General features: G+C 43.0%; 1 pseudogene; it reads right to left on the bottom strand.

Annotated features, from left to right (window-relative positions):
- Nucleotides 1-15,157: 15,157 nt before the first annotated feature.
- On the bottom strand, nucleotides 15,158-16,116 carry LOC121440434 (annotated as a pseudogene).
- Between the last annotated feature and the right edge of the window lie 2,206 nt (nucleotides 16,117-18,322).

The following is an 18,322-nucleotide window of genomic DNA, read 5'->3' as shown; positions in this document are numbered from 1 at the left end:
CATACTGTGATATCCTGACAATTTCAAACTCACATTATCTTTCACCAAAGTCATCTATCTACCCTGTCAACCATGTCCCCATCCTAGGTTTCCACTGTCGTTAGCAGAAGGTCTATCCATCGGGATGCCCAAATTGAAGATGTGGAACTTATCCTTATCCTAATCTAGTTTAGAGTCTCCTTGGCTCCTGTCTGAACTTTGTGGTGGCTCAAGCTGGGCTTTTCCCATTCCCAGTTATACTATTTAGAACTGCCAGGTTCATCTTATTGGACAAGTTAACATCTTGGTGGCTCAGATTTTGTCCTCTGCAAAACGGACACAAAAATCCCTACATTTCCACTTTGGTTAGGAAAGTTCAGAGAGATCATGCATAATGCATAGCCCTACCATTTGTTAGATGTTCCAAGAATGCTGTTGCTAGCTGTTGTTCTTTTAAGTGCCAACCTTTTTAAAGAATTCTGTTTACTTTTCAACTTCAAAAATAGTACAACGTCATAGCAGAGGACTTAGTCTACCATATTTACTTCCAACCAATTTAAGAGTTGTTGTTTTCATCAGCACAGCAATACCTTAAACATTAACTTGGGTTCATTATGAGTAATACTCAACTTTGTTACAATAGCTGAGTTTCATGAATGACAATTTTATGTTGGTTAGCCCCAGGGGAAGCTTAAGATGAACACAGTTGGGAGAATCATGCTTTGCCATGATGTATCATCTTTCTTCTGGAAACTTGAAAACATTCCACAAGTGGTAATTATTCTCCCTAACACCCACTGAGACATGGACATTATTATATGAGTCGTTTATGAGTGACTAACCTGAATGAAGCAACCAGCTACTGAAGCACCATGACCCTCTCTTAGAATTTTATCATCTTGCTGGAATATTCCTTTATACTCTGTGAAGATATGTTACTGCGATTGGTTTAATAAAAAGATAAATGGTCAGTAGCTAGGAAGGATTTCCAGGCACAGTGGACACTGGAAAGAAGAAGGATTGAGAAGTCAGCCAGATGCAGAACGAGTCAAACACACAAAATGGCAAAGAGGTAAAAGCCACATGGTAGAACATAGATTAATAAAAAATGGGTATTTTAAGTTATAAGAGCTAATGAGAAACAAGTCTGAGCTATCAGCTGGAGCTGTCATAATTAATAAGCCTCCATGTGGTTATTCAGGAGCTGGCTGGCAGGACACAAAAAGTCTGACTACACCACCTTCTCTGACCACTCTCCTGATGATGTCCAAACTCTAGCCGTGAAGTCTCTCCCAGTGAATAGCAAAGTGCAGAAAAGCTAAAGCAAAGAGAAGCTTGCATAATACGCCCAGTACAAATTTGCTAGTGAAGGCAGAGAAACAAAGTTGCAACTTAACATTTCAGCAAAACAGAGTGCTAACAAAAGTTAACTGCCAATATACTGAGTAGCCAGTATCATCTTATTTTCCGAAGGTTTCACCTCAAGCAGACATCAAGAAAACAGCTTTTCAGCTATAACTCTTGAATAACTCGAATCATGGTTTTCTCAAAAGATTCGTGGTAAGTTGCTTAGAGTACCAATGCTACTCTTGGTATATTACTGGGTACTCCTGGAACTGAGACACTTTTCTATGGGGTCATGAATTCAGTTTTAGCAGTTCCCTCTAGGGTAGGCCATGGGGATTTCTTATCCTGAATACCATGATAAAATTATATCAACATTGTCTTTATGTTCTTTTACTTTGACAAGCCAAGTTGCTATGAAAAAAAAATAAAAATACAGAAAGAATTCGACTATGGCAGTGTTTGGATATTCATCTTCAAGAGGGGGAATTACCTTGACTGCCTCAAATGCACTAGATGCCCAGCCCTGTGCACTACTAGGATTCACAGGACTGTGGAGGAATGGGCTTCCTCCTTCCCAGAATTCACCCTGTTCTCCTTGACCTGCCTCTACTTCCTGTCTGGTTGTTCTGCCTATACTTCCTGCATGACTACTGGCCAATCAGCATTTATTTGAAACACAATCGACAGAATATAGACAATTTTCCTGCACCATGTGAATGAGCTAAGTACAGAGAGACATTTCATTGTATGAGCTGCTAAACTAAATCAGCATATATCATAAAGGTATCATGCCTTCCAAATTTGGGTCTAAGGATATGTTGCTTTGGAAAAGAGGTTCTCTTTTTGTTTCCACAGAAGATTAGAACCTGTGGATTGCTTCCAGAGCAATATGGTTTCATGGAACAAGGCCCCCTTAAAGGTTGCTGTGAACATCTCCAAAAAGAAAATGCTTTGCCCAACTGCTGACTGAGATGAACCTAGCCTACAGGACACACCATGAAAGACCTGATTAACAGTGCTCCTAAATAGCAAGAAGTAGTATGGACAGAACTACGCTCATATTCCCAAATAGTATTTATAATTATTTACATTTAAAGGGGGATATTCTATAGAGATGAATAATTTACTTTGGTATGGATCTTGGTTTATTGATACAATTTTAAGGTACCTTTTGTTATACTGTATATGTATTTTTCTGTCCTTGATTAAGGTATTGTGTTTGTGTAGTTCATTTAATAGTGTAACGTATAATTTAAAAATTTAGGTTAATAGATAGTCATCTATAATAGTCAAGATTTTAGTCATGTTACTTAAATTTTCTACATATATAGAGATATATTTCAGTTAGATAGGTATTCTTCAAATCTTTCAAAGACCTTCAGAATATGGCATTTAAATGTTTTCAGAACTTAAGACTTTCCGTGACAGTGAGACACATCTGCTCCTGGCAGCACAGGCTACTTCAACAAGAAGATGGGCATTGAAGAGGCTCCTTATGGAGTTGGTTAGCTTTTTGGGAAAAACTGCTCTTGCCTGGATTACTTAACTGGACATGCAGGACCCACAGAGAAATGACTGCTGAACTTGCCTAAAGGTGATATGGTCTTTGGGGGTTCCAGCTTCATAAAAGAGTCTGAGAGATATTCTGCAGGATACAGAAGAAAATGACTGTCAAACTGCCAATATAGGTAGAACTGTCTTTGAAATTTCCTGCTTCGTGGAAAAGTCTGATAGATACTATGGGCCAGTAGGCTGAAGATGGGTGCCTCAGTGGTACAGAAGAACTTTGTGTGCCTGTCCAGGCAGTGAGATATCTCTGCCAATTCTAGAGTTTTTGAAGTTGCTTACAATGTACTTCCTGTTTACTTAGGTAATATTATATCCTTCTGAAATCTTTAATGGAGTTGAAGAATAGATAGTTATAGTTATACTTTTCCTTAGTTATGATAAAAGATAAAGTAAATAGAAGTATTGTAACTGTAATTTTTGCTTGATACCTGTTTTGTTATATGTAATTTTACTATGTTAAAGTTAAAGCTTTTTTATTTAAGCAGAAAAGGGGAGGTGATGTGGGAGTCCCCTCTGTGTGCTATGACTACTATTAGTGAATAAAGAAACTGCCTTGGCCTGTTGATAGGGCAGAACTTAGGTAGATGGGGAAAACTGGAAAGAATGCTGGGAGAAAGAAGAGGTGGAGAGAGATGCCATGGAGTCACCAGAGACAGATGCTAGGAAGTTTACCCGGTAAGCCACAGCCACATGGCAATATACAGATTTATGGAAATGGGTTAAATTAATATAAGAGTTAGCCAATAAGAAGCTAGAGCTAATGGGTCAAGCAGTGATTTAATTAATACAGATTCTGTGTGATTATTTCAGTTCTGGGCAGCCGGGATGAACAAGTGGCTCTCCTCCAACACATGTGCCTTAAGGTTTGCTTCAGGTAAAACATTAAAAGGTCTAATAATTTCCTTTTCTTCCCTTCCCTCATCTCTCATTATATAACTGTTCATAATCTTAACAGCAACCTATAAAATCCTAGCAATCTATTCTAACACTATACTATCATAACCATGACTTTCTTAATGTATCTAAAATTTATCTCTTTTTATAAATTTAAACATTCTTGTAAGTTCCAGAGAGCCAAATTGGACCTACCTGAACAGACCAGACTTTGTCCCTTCATTACAGAGCAATATTCAATTTCTTACACAAATTCTTTGCTTGTTTTTCTTGATTTTTTTTTTACTTTTTAAAAATATTTTAAATTTAAGCTCTCGGCACCAGGAGACCCAGCGTTGGGGTGAGTTTCTGGCCCATGGCGCCAGCCTGCGACGGGCAGCTCGGGGGTTCCTTGGCCCCCTGTCCTTCTTGGGCTCTCTGCGGGGCCTCTACTCCCTGGGTGCTGCCTCTTTCTTCCTGGCCCACCCAGCTTCCGTCCAAGCCCTCCCCACTTCGGCACCACCGCCCTCTTTTGGTGTGTGGCATCGCCCAGCCCAGCCCAGCCTGTCTGGGCGCTGGGTCCAAGTCCTCGGGGCGCCCGGGCGGGCTGCAGTTCCTTTGTTTCTGTGGCCTGCCTGCACCAAGCAGGGTAGGCGCTTATGTTGTCTTGTTGCTATTGCTAGAACTTCAAGCACTATATTGAAGAGGTATGGTGAGAGTGGACAGCCTTGTCGTGTTCCTGAGTTTAGTGGGATGGCTTTGAGTTTCTCCCCGTTTAATTTGATGCTAGCTGTTGGCTTGCTGTATATAGCTTTTATTATATTTAGGTATGATCCTTGTATTCCTAATCTCTAATAATTTTATCCTTGAGGGATGTTGAATTTTGTCAAATGCTTTTTCAGCATCTAATGAAATGATCATATGGTTTTTTCCTTTCAGTTTATTTATATGATGGATTACATTGATAGATTTTCGTATGTTGAACCAGCCCTGCACCTCTGGGATGAAGCCTACTTGATCATAATGGATAATTTTTCTAATGTGTTCTTGGATTCTTTTTGCCAGTATTTTGTTGAGGATTTTTGCGTCGATGTTCATGAGTGAGATTGGCCTATAATTCTCTTTCTTGGTTGAGTCTTTGTGCGGTTTTGGTATCAGAGTAATTGTAGCTTCATAGAAGGAATTTGGCAATGCCTCTTCTGTTTCTATATTGTGAAATACATTAATGAGTATAGGTATAAGGTCTTCTTGGAAGTTCTGGTAGAATTCCGCATTGAAACCATCTGGTCCTGGGCTTTTTTTGGTAGGGAGGTTTTGATAACTGCTTCTAATTCTTCATGACTAACAGGTCTATTTAGATTGTTCAGCTGGTCCTGATTTAACTTTGGTATATGGTATTTATCTAAATAAGTGTCCATTTCCTTTACATTTTCCAGTTTTGTATCATACAGGCTTTTGTAATAAGATCTAATGATTCTCTGAATTTCCTCTGTGTCTGTGGTTATGTCCCCCTTTTCATTTCTGATCTTATTAATTTGCAAATTCTCTCTCTGCCGTTTGACTAGATTGGATAGGGGTTTGTCAATCTTGTTGATTTTCTCCAAGAACCATCTTTTTGTTTCATTGATTCTTTGGACTGTTTTCTGTGTTTCTATTTTGTTGATTTCAGCTCTCAGTTTGGTTATTTCCAGTCTTCTACTCTTCTTCGGTGAGTCTGCTTCTTTTTTTTCTAGAGCTTTCAGGTGGGCTGTTAAGTCTCCAATATGTGATTTCTCTGTTTTCTTTAAGTGGGCACTTAGTGCTATGAACTTTCCTCTTAGGACTGCTTTCTTAGTGTCCCATAAGTTTGAGTATGTTGTTTCTTTATTTTCATTGAATTCCAGGAAGACTTTAATTTCTTTCTGTATTTCTTCCTTAATCCAGGTATGGTTCAGTAGTTGACTGTTCAGTTTCCATGAGTTTGTAGGCTTCTGGGGGTAGCATTGTTGTTGAATTCTAAATTTAAATCATGGTAATCTGATAATACACAGGTGGTTACTAATATTTTTTTGTAACTGTGGATGTTTGCTTTGTTACCAACTATGTGATTGATTTTCGTGAAGGTTCCATGAGCTGCAGAGAATAAGGTATATTCTTTCCTATTTGGGTGGAATGTTCTATAGACGTCTGTTAAGTCCATTTGCTTCATTACCTCCATTAATTCTCTTATTTCTCTGTTAGGTTTCTGTCTGATTGACCTGTACATTGGTGAGAGAGGAGTGTTAATGTCTCCTAGTATTAGTGTGTGTGGTTTGATGGCTGCTTTGAGTTTTAGCAATGTTTCTTTTACGTACATGGGTGCCTTTATATTAGGGGAATAGATATTCAGGAATGAGACTTCATGCTGATGAACTGTTCCTGGTATGAGTGTAAAATGCCCCTCTCCATCTCTTCTGATTGATTTAAGTTTGAAGTCAACTCTGTTAGAAATTAGTATGGCCACACCTGCTGGTTTCTTAGGTCCATTTGCTTGATAAGCCTTTTCCCAGCCCTTTACTGTGAGTAGGTGCCAGTCTTTGTGGTTGAGGTGTGTTTCTTGTAAACAGCAGAATGTTGGATCCTGTTTTCTTATCCAATCTCTTATCCTGTGCCTTTTTATAGGTGAGTCCATTGACATTAAGTGATATTAATGACCAGTGGTTGTTAACTCCAGTCACTTTTTTAGACGTAGAGTTTGTGTGTTTCCCTTCTTTGAGTTGTGTTGGTGAGGGGTCTCTAGATGTCTGAGTTATTGTGGTCATTGTTGGACTCCTTGGGTTGTGATTTTCCTTCTATTACTTTCTGTAAGGCTGGATTTGTGGCTACGTATTGTTTAAATTTGTTTTTATCCTGAAAATTTTATTTTCTCCATTTATAGTGAATGAAAGCTTGGCTGGGTATAGTAGTCTGGGCTTGCATCCATGGTCTCTCAGTTTCTGCAGTACATCTATCCAGGTCCTTCTGGCTTCCATGGTTTCCATGGAGAAGTCAGGTGTAAGTCTGATAGGTTTACCTTTATAAGTAACTTGGCCTTTTTTTTGCAGCTCTTAATATTCTTTCTTTATTCTGTATGCTTTGTGTTTTGATTATTATATGGCGAGATTTTTTTTTGGTCCAGTCTATTCGGTGTTCTGTATGCTTCTTGAACCTTCAATGGAATATCTTTCTTTAGGTTGGGAAAGTTTTCTTCTATAATTTTATTAAATATATTTTCTGGACCGTTGAGCTCTACTTCTTCTCCTTCTTCTACCCCTATTATTCTTAGGTTTGGTCTTTTTATTGTGTCCCAGATTTCCTGAATATTTTGTGATGAGAATTTGTTGGATTTGCTGTTTTCTTTGATCAGTGTGTCTATTTTCTCTATGGTGTCTTCAGAATCTGAAATTCTTTCTTCTATCTCTTGTATTCTGTTGGTTATGCTTGTTTCTGTAGTCTCTGTTTGTTTACTTAAATTTTCCATGTCCAGCCGGCCCTCTGTTTGTATTTTCTTCTTTGCCTCCATTTCAGTTTTCAAGTCTTGAACTGTTTCCATTATCTGTTTGATTATTTTTCCTTGGTTTTCTAGGGTATCATTCACTGATTTATTCAATTATTCAAATTTTCTGTTATATTTCTCTTCCATTTCTATAAGGGCATTCTTTACATGCTGTTTAAGGGCATCAATCACTTTCATGAAGTCAACCTTTTCTACTTCTTCTTGATTAAGGTGTTCTTGTCCCCCTGTTGTGAGGTCGCTGGTTTCTGGTGGCTTCATGTTGCTTTTCAGATTGTTAGGTGAATTCTTGCATTGGCGCCTGCCCATCTCTTCCTCCGGATGCTCCCCTATGGATCTTCTTTTACAGGATCAGGTCTCCTTGCCTATTGATGTAGCTTCCCAGTGATGGCTCTTGCCAGTGATGGCTCTCCTGGAGCCAAGATCAGATCACCATGCCCAATGATGACTCTCCCCAATGCTGGCTCTCCTGGCACAGAGATCAGATCTCCGTGCCCAATGTTGGGTCTCCTGGCGCCGAGATCAGGTCTCCATGCTGGTTGGGCAGCTCACAAAGTGCCTACCTTGCTTAATGCAGGCAGGCTAGTGAAACAAAGAAACTCCTGCCCGCTAGGTTGCCCTGAGGATTCAGTGGGACCCAGCGCCTAGACAGGCTGAGCTGGGTGATGTTATGAGCCCAAAGTCGGCAGGGGGGCCGAGGTGGGGAGGGTTCTGGATGCAAGCTGGGTGGGATAGGAAGAAAGAGGCAGTATGCAGGGAGTAGAGGCCCTGCAGAGAGCCCAAGAAGGATGAGGGGTTGAGGAACTTCTGAGTTCCCTGTCCTGGGCTGGTGCCGCGGGGTCAGAAACTCACCCCAATGTTGGGTCTCCTGGCGCTGAGATCAGGTCTCTGTGCTGGTTGGGCAGCTCACAAACAAAGCCTTGAATTTTAATTTTAATCCATAGTGATCCAATACGACACAGGTGGTTACTAATATTTTTTTCTGTAACTGTGTAAGTTTTCTTTGTTACCGAGTATGTGGTCAATTTTTGAGAAGGTTCCATGAGCTGCAGAGAAGAAGGTATATCCTTTCCTATTTGGGTGGAATGTTCTATAGATGTCTATTAAGTCCATTTGATTCATTACCTCCATTAATTCTCTTATTTCTCTGTTAGGTTTCTGTCTGATTGACCTGTCCATTGGTGAGAAAGGAGTGTTGAAGTCTCCTACTATTAGTGTGTGTGGTTTGATGACTGCCTTGAAATGTTTCTTTTCCATAAGTGGGTGCTTTTATATTAGGGGCATAGATATTCAGGATTGAGACTTTGTCCTCATGAATTGTTCCTGTCATGAGTATAAAATGTCCCTCTCCATCTCTTCTGATTGATTTTAGTTTGAAGTCAACTTTGTTAGAAATTAGTATGGCCACACCTGCTTGTTTCTTTGGACCATTTGCTTGATAAATCTTTTCCGTAGATGTCTGTCTTTGTGGCTGCAGTTTGTTTCTTGTAAACAGCAGAATGTTGGATCCTGTTTTCGTATCCAATCTCTTAGCCTGTGCTTCTTTGTAGGTCAGTTGAGTCCATTGATATTAAGTGATATTAATGACCCGTGGTTGATAACTTCGGTCATTTTTCCTTTCCTTTTCTTTTTTTTTTTTTTGGTAGTAGAGTTTTATGTTTTCCTTCTTTGAGTTGTGCTGGTGAAGGGTCATTAGATGTCTGAGTTATTGTGGTCATTGTTGGACTCCTTGGGTTGTGATTTTCCTTCTATTACTTTCTGTAAGGCTGGATTTGTGGCTACGTATTGTTTAAATTTGTTTTTATCCTGAAAATTTTGTTTTCTCCATTTATAGTAAACGAAAGCTTGGCTGGGTATAGTAGTCTGGGCTTGCATCCATGATCTCTTAGTTTCTGCAGTACATCTATCCAGGCTTTCGTGGTTTCCATAGAGAAGTCAGGTGTAAGTCTGATAGGTTTACCTTTATAAGTAACTTGGCCTTTTTCCTTTGCAGCTCTTAATATTCTTTCTTTATTCTGTATGTTTTGTGTTTTGATTATTATATGGCGAGATTTTTTTTTTGGTCCAGTCTATTCGGTGTTCTGTATGCTTCTTGAACCTTCAATGGAATATCTTTCTTTAGGTTGGGAAGGTTTTCTATAATTTTATTAAATATATTTTCTGGACCATTGAGCTCTACTTCTTCTCCTTCTACCCCTATTATTCTTAGGTTTGGTCTTTTTATTGTGTCCCAGATTTCCTGAATATTTTGTGATGAGAATTTGTTGGATTTGCTGTTTTCTTTGATCAGTGTGTTTATTTTCTCTATGGTGTCTTCAGTGCCTGGCATTCTTTCTTCTATCTCTTGTAATCTTGTCTCTGTAGTTCCTGTTCGTTTACCCAGATTTTCCATCTCCAGCCTTCCCTTGGTTTGTGTTTTCTTCATTACTTCCATTTCATTCTTCAAGTCTTGAACCATTTCCCTTACCTGTTTGATTGCTTTGTCTTGTTTCTATTGGTTTTCTTGTGCATCTTTGAGAGATTTATTCATTTCCTCTACCTTTTTGTTTGTAATCTCTAATTGTCTATGGCAGTTTTTCACCTCCTGTTTAAGGTCCTCTATTATTTTCATATTATTCACTTTTGAGTTATTTTCTTCTAATTCTTCTGGAGTAAGGTGTACAATTCTTCTTGTTTTGGGATCCCTGGATTCTCGTCATGTCATGTTGCCTTTTAGGTTGTTGGAGGAATTCTTGCATTGGTGCCTGCCCATCTCTTCCTTCAAATGGAGCCAGGAGAGGCCTGGTGTCTTGGTCCAGACTTTGCTGTGACTGACTCTCTGGGTGTATCTCCTCAGGGTAGAAGCAGGAACCGTTCCCATCCAGATGGGACTTCTCAGCACTGAAACATGGATGCCTGGTAGTCCAATGATCCACCAACAAAAGGGTGAACTTGGGGGTCAGGGCCGGGTCGAGAAGAACACAGGAGACCCTGCAGCACAAGCTGAAGGTGCCCATGCTCCCTTGCTGGGGACCTTGAGGCCTGCCCGATAGGCAGGCACTCACCACTCTGGGTGGGTAGCCTTAGTGTAGGAGCAGGAAACTGTTCCTGAGCAAAGGACCTTGCAGACAGGGCAGGCTTGCGGGGCGGGGGGGTTCATGTGTAACAAAGACAGCCCTGCAGCAGGAGTTGGGGGAGAGAGTTTGTGCTCTCTTCCGGGACAATCTGCCCCTGGATAGCACAAACTCACCCATCCAGATGGAACACCTCAGCACCTAAACAGGGATGCCTGGTAGCCCAATGAGCTGGGGACTAAAGGAAGAACGTGGCAGGCAGGGTGGGGTCTAGTAGAGCACAGGAGACCCTGCAGCACAAGCTGAAGGTGCCCAGGCTCCCTTGCGGGGGACCTTGAGGCCTGCCCAGTAGGCAGGCACTCACCGCTCTGGGTGGGTAGCCTTAGCGTAGAAGCGGAAAATTGTTCTTGAGCAAAGGACCTAGGAGACAGCAGGGCAGGCTTGGGGGGAACTGGGGGACTGGGTTGTATGTAAGAAAGTTAGCCCTGCAGCAGGAGCTGGGGGCGAGGGGTTGTGCTCTCTTCTGGGACAATCTGCCCCTGGATAGCACAAACTCACCCGTACAGATGGAACTCTTGAAAGCTATTATTACCAACTATTTAGGTTAATAAGGAAATTCAGGTTAGCAGTTAGACATCTAATATATTTGAAATTGTAGTCATGTTAGGAATTTTCTTCATGATCAAAAAGGTAATATTTTAGGAAGACAGGTAGTCTCTAAACACTTCAGAGATATGCATAATATGGTATTATAAATGTTTTAATAGCATAGATTTTTTTTTATGACAAAGAGACAGACATGTCTGCTCTTGGCAGCAGCACTAATGTACTTCTGAGAAGATGGTGGGCATCAGAGAAACTCCAAATGGAGCTAATTTTCTTTGTAGTAAAAGTAAGTCACTGATCAAGAACGCACTCTTACCTCAACTGCTGACAGTTTGCTGTCCAGTTGGACAAGCAGGACACAAATGAGAGTGACAATACCAAACCTTGCCAAGACAAGGTTGTACAGTCCTTCAAAAATCCTACTTCATAGAAAAGTCTGTCAAATATTCTAGGCCTATAGATTTAAGATGGATGCCCCAATGTTGCAGAGAAAACTTAGATGTCTTTGCAGGCAGCACACTGATTCTGTCATCTCTTACAAATTGTGGAAATCGCTTGCTTGTACTTCCTGCTCATTAAGTTAATATTATTTCCTTCTCAAGTGTCTGAGGGAGTGAAGACTAGATAGTTATAGTTAAATTTTTCTTTGTTTACCAGACTCAGAAAAGAATTTTACTAAAGGAATGTCAAGTGTATACGGTTGAAAGACATTAAAAGATATTTTTCAGTTGGTAAGGTGTTGCCTGACATTTCTGTCCCACCCAGTCCTGCAGTCATTCAGACCAAAGAAACACACAGAGGCCTACATTAATTATAAACTTATTGGCCTATTAGCTCAGGCTTCTTATTAACTCTTACAACTTATATTAGCCCATAATTCTTATCTGTGTTAGCCACGTGTCTTGGTATCTTTTTCGGAGAGGCAGCCACATCTTGCTTCCTCTGTGTCTGGCTTCCTCTGTGTCTGGGTGAGGATTGCAGACTGAAACTTCCCTCTTCCCAGAATTCTCTTTGCCCCACCTCTACATCTTGCCTGGTTGCCCCGCTTATACTTCCTGCCTGGCTACTGGTCAATCAGTGTTTAATTAAAATACAAGTGACAAGGTACAGACCATTGTCCCACAGCAGCAGTACACGTTAGAATAAAAAGTGAATTATGCACAACACTTTGGACTCACCAAGATGGAATATGTAGTGGATACTTTATCTGAATTTTTCAAATGCAAATGGAATAGACATTGTTGATGTACTTATTGCATGTGTGTATTTTATATAGCCATTGTACTTATTGGACATAGGTTTTCGTATATTTGTTATAACATTCTTTTTTATTTTAGACACATAATGGGAAATGTGACAATTTTGTTTGTACTTTAACAAATAAATCTTGCCTGAAGATCAAAGTGTATAGCCAACTAGACCTGTTAGCCAAAGAAGCCAGGCAGTGGTGGCAGACACCTTTAATCTCAGCCATCAGAAGACAGAGGCTGAGGGATCCTTGTGAGTTCAAGGCCACTCTGGGCTATTGAATCAGCGTAATGAGAAACTGACCCAAGCAGTGGTGGCTCAGACCTTTAATCCCAGGACTGGGGAGGTGGAAACAGGAAGGGATATACCTGGGAGGAGAGAGGAATATACAGCAGGAGGAGACAGGAGCTCAAGGCATTCAGTGTGAGGACTTGTAGAGAGACGATACCCCATTCAGTATGAGGATTTTGTGGAGGTAAGAACAAGGGGCTGGATGCTCTGCTTCTCTGGCCTTTCAGCTTTCATCCTCTAATATCTGACTAGAGGTTTTTATTGTTAAGACCAATTAGAATCACATGACAATTCCCAATGCTGGAGCCTCTGGGTTCCTCAGATGGTTAATGGAATGCCCATCAGCATGGCCAGATTATTTGTCTGCCAGTAAAGCCCTGGTTCCAAGTTGCTTGTGTGAAAAAAACTATAGTGAAAGGTGGACATGGGATGTCTATGAAAACAAAATGATATTCCATGAATAAATGTCACTAAATCCTCCCACTCACTGGACACATGTTGAAATCTGGGTTGCAACTATACCAAATATAAGTGAGCTAAAATGCAATCCTAAGGCTGGGGAGATGGATCAGATGATAAAAGTGATAGCTGCTCATGCCTGAGGATATAATTTCCTTCCCTGCTACCTGCAACATAGTAGGATGCAGCAGGGTGTACAACTACACTAAAGATAAGTGAGTTAAAATGCAATCTTAAGGCTGGGTAATGGATCAGATGATAAAAGCGATAGCTGCTCATGCCTGAGGTTATCATTTCCTTCCCTGCAAACTGCATTATACTGGGATGCAGCAGGGTGCACCTGTAATCTTAGCACTACTTTGGTGGGATTGTGAGAAGCAGAATGGGTCAGAACCTCTCAGGTCAGCCAGCCTTGACTACACACTCCAACAGCAGCAAAAAGTGAGATCTTGCCATCACAATGTGGAAGGATGAGCCAACTTGATGTATGTCCTCTGGCATCCCCACCAGCACTGAGAGATGCATGTATACACCCTCACACTCATGTATACATAGATGAATAATTTTATTAACTTAAAACTTGTCTGGGGCTGGAGCTTTGACTACAAACTTGCTGTTCTTGCAGAAGACAAAAGTTCAGTTTCCAGCACTTACATGGAGACTTGCAACAATCTCTAACTCTGGTTTTATGAAATCTGGTTTTATGCTCTCTTCTTTCCTCTGAGTGCACCAGGGTCATGTATGATACATTACTATGTAGGCACAACACTAACACACATTATAAGCTGTTAAAGTTATTTTGGTAGTCAGCTCTGTCTCTCTTGACTAGGGATGCAGAAGTGATCTTCCTAGGAGTTCTAGGATTCACATTCTCATAATTGTACCACATGGGTCAGAAATCCCTTGCAGAGGGTGGGGGTAAACCATGCAGTACATGGGCTGTGTTGATCTGTAACTCTAGCACCAGGACATGATTACTCTCTATACATTTTGGATTTGTTTGAGGGGATGAGGATACAACCCCCCAGTTGTGTTATCTAAGTGTTCAGTGTTCATCTGTAATTCTTGCACCAGGACATGATTACTCTCTGTACATTTTGGATTTCTTTGAGGGGATGAGGATACAACCCCCCAGTTGTGTTATCCAAGTGTTCAGTGTTGATCTGTAACTCTAGCACCAGGACATGATTACTCTCTGTACATTTTGGATTTGTTTGAGGGGATGAGGATACAACCCCTCAGTTGTGTTATCCAAGTGTTCAGTGTTCATCTGTAACTCTAGCACCAGGACATGATTACTCTCTGTACATTTTGGAATTTTTTCAGGGGATTAGGATACAACCCCCCAGTTGTGTTATCCAAGTGTTCAATCACTGAGTGACACCCCAGCCTGAGTCCTCCTTGCCAAGTCCACCAGCAACAGTGACCGCTCAGAGGAGTTTCACTTCTCACAGTCCTAAGTCATTCACATCTCCTCCCAAGGGCCTGGTCCTGCCTATTATTTCTGAGACCCATAATGAAATGCCTTGGCTTACACCACTGACGACTCTCACCCTAGGGGACCTCTCTGCACAGTTCCTGTGCTTACACTTGTGACCTAAGGGGAATTCCCATGTTCTTTCTGACAGGGTTGGTGCTGTTGAACTTGACTTTTTCACAGAAAAGGATGGATAATCCTTTTGTCACGTCTTACTGGTAACACAGGTCCTTTCACAGAGCAGGTGCTTGCTCAGTGAAGGGATGGGGAAGAGACTGCATTCACCTGATTTTAACTCTCATTTTCACAAGCTAACCAGAATAGGAAGCTAAAACTAGTAAGGCAATCAAAAATAATTTTATTCTTTGTTTCATGAAAATCCAAGTTCATTCAGATTGAGTGGGTAATCCCAAATAGAATGCCACAGTATCTTGAAACATGTTACAAGTTAGATATGAGTCATTCTCAAGTGTTTACAGAATGATAAAATTCTCCTAATCAGCATAAACAATACATGCTTTCCTAATTCCATTTGTAAAAGGAAAACATCTCCACCTAATGAACCTTGCAGTAAAAGTAGCAACATTTTGAAATACCAAGAATGCTCAAATCACCAAGTCAGAACAAGAAGAAAAGGTTCCCAACTTCTCCGACCTGCACTTCAATGAGGGTACAGCTCTTAGATGTGACTCTGCCCAACCTGATGTTGGTTGGAAATTGCCAGTGCACTAGAATGTGTGCTGGTCAGGGCAGGAGTGCCACTGTTTGGGGGATCGTGGCCTCACACCTCTCAATCTCATCTCTCTGCATAGGGAAAACGTACGATATTGGATCCTGCTTAACAACTCTGGCAAAAAACTTGAAGACTTCCACCTTGGTGGTTTCAGCATGGGCTCTCGGGCCCCACAGGAACTCATGGCTGGGAGGATCACTATCTGGCACCAGCCTGTACTCCAGATACCCTTTCTGCACAAAATGTTCAGTGATGAGTCTCCTGGGCTCCCCGCACAAGAAATGATCCCTCCCAGCATAGAGCCCCATCCTATTCAATATACGCCACAACACCTCCTCACTGACACAGTCGTCCTCTATGAAGATGATGCACAGTATGACTATTACCAGGCATGTCTTGGGTATGCCTGGGAAACCATGCTGCATCCCATCATAGGCGATCCCAAGAGCATGGACAAGAGAGTAGGAGTGGACAAGGGGGTTCCCAAGGGGGTTATTTTCTATTATCTCAAGGCCAAACATCAGCCGCATGCAGTCAGCGGCCTTCGTAAAGATCACGGAATAGTGTGCCTCATGATCTTCGATGACCATGTGCAGAATTTCTGCCCTAGTCATTATCTCCTTCCTCCTGTATTTGAGGAGTAGGAAGAGAACCAAATCCACACTCTTGCTATTGAGCCCATTCTGCAGTGGAGACTCGGGGTTAACCACATGGCTAGCTTGATTGCCAGAGGCCTGAGCAGACGGTGCCACTGCAATGAAGCCCATGGCGGTGGGAGAAGAGGCTCTCTGAGCACTGTGGGGAGAACTCAGCATTCCTCCAAGAGACACACACCCGAAGTGGTGGCAGTGGCCTCCTCCTCCCCTGCCTCGGATATGGGGACCTGGGCTCCCACCAGACCTCTTGCCTCCCTTTGGGACTGAGCGCTGTCAGGGAGGTGGAGGCCCTGGCTGGTCTCGGTAGGATCCATGCTGAGTTCCCTTGGGAACACAGGCAGGACAGGCAGGTGCGGTTCACAGAGATGAAGACTCACAGACCTGGGGGAGGAAGGGAGAGGATGAGAGGACTCTGACAGTTATTCCCTGGGCAATTCTCAAAAAGCACCTGTCACAGGATTTCGCCTGGGGAGTGCACTTATGGCCAAAGTACTCTGGTACTGCTTGTGCCTCTGAGAGGCTGGAAGCTCCCCAGGTGTGTGCTTCTTCTCGTGTAAAGTCTCAAAACAAGTTTCTGTGTCTCTGAGAGGAACAGAAGGCAGTGAGGACACCTTAGACCTCCTGACACCCGTTTGTGGGGGCAGAAGTTAAGAGGGCTAAAAGAGCTAGGTTGATTCAGTGTGACTCATTTGGTCTAGAACAGTCTACCAGCCCGATTCTCACCTATACCAATGGCTTGTTCCAGGAGCTTCCCCGTGACCCCTGGGTCCCATGTCTTTAAGGCAAGAGACTATGCCTATAAGAAAGAAAGAAGAATGGGAGAGGGGAAGAAAGTCTCCATTTTCCCACAGCCATCAGGAAGGCAGGTAGGTAGGCAGTACTCTCTGTCTTTGGCTAATGGGACTCTCTCAACTCTCACCATGATTCCTCACAGACCCGAGCCTCCCTCTGATGACCCAGGCCAAGGTGCTCTTAGCAGGCACCTCAGCTCCCTTAGACTATTCCCTGGAACCAGGGCAGAAGACTCAGCCCTGCAGCCCCTCCCAGGACTGTCTGTGAGACAGGGCTTCAGGGAAGTCCTTGGAGGGACCACTGTCTCCTTCACTTGCCTCCTGGGATCCTTTCCTGGAACTTCCCAGGGGCTGACTTAACCAAGAACTCGGCTCAGACAAGGTCTCCTGCTCCGGTGAAGTTCCATACCTGGCGGCCCTATAACCATCCTCTCAGGAGAAAAGAGCTGGTGGCACAGCTCATCAACTCCTGTGGGGGAACAGCCATGATGGCCATGTGTTCAGGGCTCATCTCTACAGGGCTCCCACCTCTACAAGGACTCTAGCGCGCTGAAGTATGCAAACCCTTGGTGCCCCTGGGCATCGAATCCGGGTCGTACCTAGCCAATGAGGTCCTCTGGCTCTTCCCTTCAGATTCAGTCCTCAGGGGAGGCCCACACTCTGCAGAATCCCGCTGCTCTCCAGACGTGGCTGCCACTGCTGATCTGATATCAACCCTAGGAACAAAATAATCATTCCCGGTAGAATTCTCAACCCAAGTCATGCAGTCCAAGGAAGCCAGGCACAGAAGACCCCACTCGCACCCTCCCACCCATCCCCCCACCCCCACCCCCCACCCCCCCGCATGAGAAGAGGGGTGCCCATGCTTTATGAAGTCTTCTTGTTTGGGGAACGAGTCCCTCTTTGCATGTTCATTTCCGACCGTGACAGCTCACCTGGAGTCCTGATGGAAAATGAATATCACCTCTGGCGATCAGGCCTGCTCCCCTCTGGGCTGTGGTGGTCCCCGACGCTGAAAAGGCTCACAGCCTTGAGAAAGGACACAGATGTGAATTTGTCTCGACTCTGGATATGCCAGGGCCCCGACTGCTCAAGACGGACAAAGGGGGCAGGCCCTGCATTTTCTCACACATTCTGAAGTTTCCTTCCTCCTTGTTCCTCACAATGCCCTTCCTGACTCTCAGATCCATCTTTCAGGTCCAAGCCACTTGTGAGCGTCCACCTCATCCCCTCAACCCCAAGTCAGAGGTGACACCTGCATTCCACAGTCGACCTAGTCTGTGCTGACAGCAAGGGCTGCTTTTGTATGTCTTGTATCAGAAGTCTGACTGTTTCCTCCTTGGTGGCCCTGGATCCTTCCCACTACATCTCTGAGGCCTTATCCTAGGATAAATCCCCCTCCTCCTTCACAGAGTGCAGTAGAAGGAACGGCACAGCGCATACAAGGAGGAAGGAGGGGGAAACAGGTTAATTCCTCCAGGTGCACCACAGTGGAATACCATCTGGGTACCTTCTAGGCAGAGCGCATTTCTTCAGTCCAGTAGGGTCCCACAGACATGTGAATGCAAAGCCAGTGTCAGGTTAACCGGACCTCTTAAAAGTCACTCCTTTGAGAGGAGCGGAGGTGGTGGTGGCACAAACCTTTCACCCCCACACTAGCGAGGCTGAGGCAGGCAGACCTCCCTGACTTCGAGGCCAGCCTGGTCGACTCAGCTGGTTCCAGGACAGC

This window comes from Microtus oregoni, unplaced genomic scaffold, assembly GCF_018167655.1.
Source record: "Microtus oregoni isolate MIOR12 unplaced genomic scaffold, Mior012 000067F_ref0000223, whole genome shotgun sequence".
Lineage (NCBI taxonomy): Eukaryota > Metazoa > Chordata > Mammalia > Rodentia > Cricetidae > Microtus > Microtus oregoni.
This window is presented reverse-complemented; position numbering and strand designations above follow the sequence as displayed.